Source organism: Rutidosis leptorrhynchoides, chromosome 11 (assembly GCF_046630445.1).
Source record: "Rutidosis leptorrhynchoides isolate AG116_Rl617_1_P2 chromosome 11, CSIRO_AGI_Rlap_v1, whole genome shotgun sequence".
In the NCBI taxonomy this organism is placed as follows: Eukaryota; Viridiplantae; Streptophyta; class Magnoliopsida; order Asterales; family Asteraceae; genus Rutidosis; species Rutidosis leptorrhynchoides.
In genome coordinates this window covers 283,894,865-283,902,237 of record NC_092343.1, presented here as the reverse complement: position 1 = coordinate 283,902,237, position 7,373 = coordinate 283,894,865, and the positions used below count along the sequence as shown (strand labels likewise).

At 35.1% G+C, this 7,373-nt stretch overlaps 1 long non-coding RNA gene across 1 annotated transcript; it reads right to left on the bottom strand.

Annotated features, from left to right (window-relative positions):
- Positions 1-3,208: 3,208 nt before the first annotated feature.
- On the bottom strand, positions 3,209-4,497 carry LOC139877249 (uncharacterized). The gene is made up of 3 exons (XR_011768505.1): positions 4,371-4,497; positions 3,875-3,934; positions 3,209-3,404 (listed from the first exon to the last, which is right to left on the bottom strand). It is a non-coding gene; the product is annotated as an uncharacterized lncRNA (long non-coding RNA).
- Positions 4,498-7,373: the final 2,876 nt, after the last annotated feature.

Genomic DNA, 7,373 nt, shown 5'->3' with positions numbered 1-7,373 from the left:
TCCTTACTATATTGATGTATATTCAGTTAGACTTTTTTCTCCTCTATTATACCCCAAATCGCTAGTTTGGTCCCTCGTTTTTTAATTTGGCAATCAGAGTCCTGAGTTATTTTGATTTTGCAATTGGCGTCCCTCCGTCAAATTTCTGTTAAAAATGTCCGTTAACCTTGTCATGTGCAACGCATGTGAGGGTAAAAGCGTCTTTTTACTAAAAACAAGGACCACCGGCGCAAAAATATCTTAACTAAAAATGAGGGACCACTGGCGCAAACGAAAACAAAAAAAAAATTATAATTAACTGCTACTGCAGTTCGCTGAGAAATAAAAAAAATAAAATCGTGATTTTGATTTTTAGAATGTTATAGACTATGATCATAACATGAAATAGGTTCCAAATACTTCCTATAAACTTTACAAATCGTCAATTTAACTTGAATTGAAACAAATAACACGAATTCGATTGATGAACACAGTTTGACTTTTTATCTCAAAAATTTTGACTCGAAAATTGAAGCTTGATAGGAAGAATTGGAATACAAAATTTTGCAGAAAGATTGTTTTGAAGATTCCTAACGAAACTGCATTTACACATTTTGAAATTTATTTTGAAATCAAACCTTTTGAAATTTTTAATACGTACAGAGCAATACGCTTGTTCTTCTTCATTTTTTTTTAAATTCGATAATTATAAATATGTTGAGGGTGTTAGTGATTGGTAATTGATAAAGATGATGGAGAACTGATTGAATAAACACTACAGCTCGATTGGTATATAAGGAATTTCCTATGGTCGACAAATACAGAAAAATACAAAAAAAAATATAAAAGAATGAAAATGATGTCTAACTGATTCAATGTTATTGATTTGTACTAATAGACAAGGAAACAAAATTTAACTGCAGAATGATGTCCTAATTTTATAAATTATACAAATAATATTAATAATTAATAAGTATATTAGTAATAATATTAATTAATAATAATTTATATTAATAATAACAATAATATTATTGATAAGATATTAATAACAATAAATTTAAAATAATAATAATAATAATAATAATAATAATAATAATAATAATAATAATAATAATAATAATAATATGATATTAATAATAACAAAAATGATAATTTAAATTAGTTTAATAATGATGATAATAATAATAATTAATAATAATAATAATAATAATAATAATAATAATAATTTATAGATTCCTGTTTTTATAAATTTATAAAATAAAAATATAAACATTATAAGTATTTTTGCGCCAGTGGTCCCTCATTTTTAGTTAAGGTATTTTTGCTCCGGTGGTCCCTTATTTTTAGTAAAAAGACGATTTTACCCTCACATGAATTGCACATGACAATGTTAACGGACATTTTTAACAGAAATTTGACGGAGGAACGCCAATTGCAAAATCAAAATAACTCAGGGACTCTGATTGCCAAATTAAAAAATGATGGACCAAACTAGCGATTTGGGGTATAATAGAGGGACCAACTGAGCAAAAAAAAGTCATTCAGTTATTTTAGTTTTGTATTAATTAATATTTAATATATAAATATAAATATTGAAGGTATTTTGAGAATGCGGGAACATGAAGATTTTCTTAAGATTATCTTACGTTGAAATCGGAAGGTGGTCACTATGTTTACTTTTTTGTATTGGCCAAAATAAGAGTCGATCGTTCAAGCTAATGCTATGTTAAACTCTATATATCTAGTCCATTGAAACAAATAATTTCTTAACATTATCGAAAATCGTACATTTTTTTCTAAGGATTACTACCGAAAAGCAAACTCTTTATTAGTACATTTCTTAAAATGATTGAACACTTGTAAAGGAGAACTTTTAAACCCCACAGTATCAATGATACATTTTCTGTATACTTTGAAAATTGAAAAGCATAAAAAGTGCTTTGATTATACTTTTTTTTTAACATCAGTTTGGGGACTAAACCAGCCACGCGATCATCCCCGCAGTTGCATAAGCAGCCCCCAAGTGCTGCCCTGGAGGAAATCCGGATCAATCCGATGACATGGCCGGTAACAACACAACGATACTTGAAAGATGGCTCCCAACTACCAAAACATTTAACTTGTTTAATATATTTTTGAACAAATTAATTTATTAACTGTGGATTATTCATACCAAGTTGAACATAATCAGTATATGTTATAGATGGGCAAAAAAACCGGATCCAGATCCGATCCGGTGACCCGATCCGGAACCGGATCCAAGCAAAACCGGACACAGCAAAAACCGGATCCGGATCCGAGATCCGATCCGGTTCCACCCGGATCCAGTTTTTCAAGAAAACCGAATTTTTTCCGGATATAAACCGGATTTTATCCGATCCGGTTTGGATCCGGATCCGGATCCGATCCGGTTTTTCAAAAAACTAGCCTTTTTTTTTTTTTTTTTTTTGCAGTTTTTTGAGTTTTTTTTTTTTACCATTTTAACCCCACAAAGTCCATTATAAATACATGGTAATGCCTTGGTTGAAAGTGCACCAACAAACATTCTCATATTTATTTCTAAATCACTAAATATTCTCTAATCTCTAGTCTAATTATCCCATAATGGATAATTCACAAGCTTCCGTTTCCGGTTCCGCTTCCGTTGGAACATCTTCACAAGGCTACACTACGGCCGATATTGATTACAAAAAAGAAACAAAGCGAAAAGGGGACGTTTGGTCCAAATTCGAGTTGTGTGTAATGAAGGATGGTGCGGAAAAAGCTCGTTGTACACAATGTATGAAGTTCATGGGTGTTTCGGGTAATACAACGTTAAGAAAACATCTTGACAAAAGTTGTAGTGCAAGGCAAGACCCGAGACAACAAACAATGCGGGCCGATGGTTCGATTTTTGAATACGATGCCGAAGCTCTTCGGTAAGATTTGTCAAGGTTTGTCATTCAACAAGCGCTTCCTTTCAACCACTTCGACAATCCAAGGCTTACGGAGCTAATTCGGAATCGACTACAACCGCGATATAGCAATGTAAGTCGTTCTACCTTAAGACGTGACGCCTTTAAATTATGGAAAAAGCTAAAACTGAATATAAACATAGGGTTTCTATAACTTGTGATGTTTGGAGCGCACCACATGGAACGGCAAATTCTTATTTAGCCGTTACCGCTCATGTAACACCGTACTTTTTACATAGTTTTTTTTTTTTTTAAAAGACACTCACAGCGGAAGACTTCATAATTTACACATCGTATCTTACTACATGGTAATATGATTAAACGATTCACTGGTGTTACGTTATTAATACAGACCGTTTCAAATATATATTATTTATTACAAAACATCAGAGTTATACACTGTGTCAAACATCTTGATTTGCCTTGCAAAACCCACCTAAAGCTGCTAATACACACCTGCAGGGCAAAACACTGTGGGGGAATTAGCATAACGCTAAGTGAATGAAAATATCTAGATGGACATCACTACAAGCATCAAGCACAGCTTAAAGGCACTGGTCACTATTCACTTAAAGCCATACACAAGAGGACCGGCAACCCATAGCTGATCAAGCTGGAATATACCGATAGTCCTCATTACTGAATCACTGGTATAGTCTTCCAGACGTGACGTACTCGTCATTCACACTATACCACCAATCAGTAATGTCTGGACCCAATACTACTACCCGACACCAAAGTAAATAGCATTGACCTCTTACGTCGCACAAAACACCTCGACGCACGTCGTACAAAACACCTCGACGTTTACTGGGTGCGCACATAATCACATATAGTCACTGCACTGGTCAAAAACTCATTACACAATATAATCATAAGTAAGGCACAAATCACTATACTTGTCACTGTATAATCACATCCATAAAGATAATCCCACTCACCTGGAAACACAAGCACTCAGTTGTCTTATATCACTGAGCCTTCACCTTTTCATTTATCACCTGAGAATCACCACAAAATATCTCAAGTTAGTATAGTGTTCGAGTGTTGAATCACACTTCATATTTAACAGAAAATATTCACAAAACATGTTCTGTGTCCAAATCAAAGCACAAGAAATCACACCAAACATATGTACACATATTCCTTTCCCAAAATCACTAAGATCTAATACTTATACACTAGATTTAGGATCAAAGTACCAAAATCCCCAATTTATAATAACATGAACCCTAAAAATTAAATCACCACTTATACAAATTTAACATAAATCAAGTATATCACAATCATGTATATATCATAACTAAGCTCTAACCACAATCAATTTTAACGTATAATCATCATTCAGCAAGATTTAAGCTTTACTCCTATTTTGTACAAGACTTACAAAACCTAACTTGATCAATATAATTGATAAGAAATCATGTTCATGTTTACCTGATTAAATCTTGTTTGTTTAATCGCATGAATTCATATCCAAAATTGGTCTTCAATAATATCAACGAATGATAGATCAGAGTATAAATAAAGTGTGAGTTGTATGCGTGTATATGTGTGCTTTGTTTGACTAAATGAAAATAGAAAGTAATCATATAATATGGCATGATATGGATGGGATAAAAAAAACACATACACCACACGTGTACATACATAACTTATAGCAATTATTATTTTAACAGGTATTATATCCGTGATCTGAAACACAACGCGCCTCAATAAGCAGCCCTAACGAAGTCCAAATCACAAAAACATATATTTTCTGTAACCATCGTCACAAGCACAATAAAAATAGTCACATAATAAATTATCAACTCATAATTTATTATTTCACTCCTTATAATTATTTTCTACAAATAACTTACCATTTAAATATCATATAGTTAAATTATAACAAAAATAACACAATATACCTATTTTATCTAGGCCCATAACTAGGATGTCACAAATCTACCCCCCTTAAGAAGATTCCGTCCTCGGAATCTGATCACGGTTAAACAGATGAGGGTATTTAGAGGTCATCAACTCCTCGGTCTCCCATGTCAGATTGGTGCCTAAACTATGCTTCCATTCCACGCGCACCATAGGAATCTGCTTTTTTCGTAACTCAGTCACTTTTCTGTCGACGATCCTCACTGGTTCTTCCACCAATTTCTTACTTGAATCTACTTTCAGATCTTGGAGTGGAAGAATTTGATTTTCATCGTCCACTTTACACTTACGAATATAGCAGATGTTGAACGTGTCATGAATACCAGCTAACTCTGGAGGAAGATCTAACACTACGGTTTGATCGTTTAGCACTTGACGAATTCTAAAAGGACCAATGTATCTCGGAGCTAATTTTCCTCGTTTACCGAATCGAATTACACCTTTCCACGGTGACACTTTTAAATACACACGTTCACCCACAGTAAACGTCATTGGTCGTCGACGAGGATCTGCATACATCTTTTGTCGATCTCTAGCAGCTTTCAGCTTTTCACGTGCGATAGCCACTTTTTCCGCAGTCTGCTGCACAATTTCTGGACCTGCAAACTGTTTCTCACCTGCCTCCAACCAACACGATGGAGTTCGACACTTTCTACCATACAACATTTCATACGGCGGCATGCCAATGCTTGAATGATAGGAGTTGTTGTAAGCAAATTCGATCAATGGCAGATGATAATCCCACGATCCACCATACTCTAAAACACAAGCCCTTAACATATCCTCTAAGGTCTGAATAGTTCGTTCACTTTGACCGTCAGTCTGAGGATGATAAGCTGTACTTAGGTTGACACGAGTACCCAAATTTTCTTGTAGACTGTTCCAGAAACTAGACACAAATCGAGAATCTCTATCTGACACAATAGACAACGGTATCCCATGTCGCGATACTATTTCATTCAGATACAACTGAGCTAATTTCGTCAACGAAGCTGTTTCACTGGTAGCTAGAAAATGCGCACTTTTGGTTAAACGATCCACTATTACCCAAATCATGTCATTTCCTTTCTGGGTTCTAGGTAGTTTTGTCACAAAATCCATGGTGATATGTTCCCATTTCCACTCTGGAATCTCTAATTGACGCAAAGACCCATATGGTTTCTGGTGTTCCGCTTTCACTTGGGCGCAAATATGACACTTTTCCACGTATTGCGCGATGTCTGCTTTCATAGTTGGCCACCAATATAACACTTTCAGATCATGGTACATTTTTGTAATACCGGGATGCACAGATAATCTCGATTTATGTGCTTCATTTAAGATTAAATCCCTCAATCCTCCAAGTAACGGCACCCAAACTCGTTCACAATAAGTTTTTAATCCTCGCGAGTCATTCATCAATTCTACTCTTCTTTTCACCATTAGCTCAGATTTCAAATGTTCATCTTGTAATGCTTCAAGTTGAGTTATCTTTAGTCGATCAACTAAATCGGACACAATCTCAATTCGCATAAACTTTACACTGTCAGCGGATTTCTTACGACTTAACGCATCAGCCACAACGTTTGCTTTGCCAGGATGATATCTGATCTCACAGTCGTAATCCTTGATTAGTTCTTGCCACCGTCTCTGGCGCATGTTCATCTCTTTTTGCGAAAAGATATACTGTAAACTTTTATGATCAGTGCAGATAACACAGTGCGTACCATAAAGATAATGTCTCCACAACTTTAACGCAAACACTACTGCAGCCATTTCTAAGTCGTGTGCTGGGTAATTCTTTTCACTTGGTTTTAACTGTCGAGACGCATACGCAATTACACGATCTCTTTGCATTAATACACAACCCAAACCGGATAAAGACGCGTCACAATACACAACGAAGTCGTCTGATCCCTCAGGTAAAGCTAACACTGGTGCTTGACATAACAAACTTTTCAAAGTCTGAAACGCAGTTTCCTGTTCATTACCCCACTGAAAAGACACATCCTTTCTAGTTAACTTTGTCAAAGAACTTGCAATCTTTGAAAAATCTTTAATAAACCGTCGGTAGTAACCAGCCAGTCCTAGAAAACTCTTAATTTCTGTTGGATTCTTTGGTGAATTCCAATTCATCACAGCTTCAATTTTAGACGGATCTACTTTTATACCTTCTGCACAGATAATATGACCCAAAAATTGAACTTCACGTAACCAGAACTCACACTTTGAAAACTTTGCATACAATTGCTCACGTTTCAACAGTTCCAACACTTGTCTTAAATGCTCAGCATGCTCGGATTCGGTTTTGGAATACACTAAGATGTCATCAATGAACACGATAACAAACTTATCCAAAAACGGTTTACACACCCTATTCATAAGATCCATGAAAATTGCAGGAGCGTTGGTTAACCCAAACGGCATCACTAAAAACTCATAATGACCATAACGAGTACGAAACGCAGTCTTAGGAATGTCAGATTCAGCAACACGAACCTGGTGATATCCCGAACGTAGATCTATTTTCGA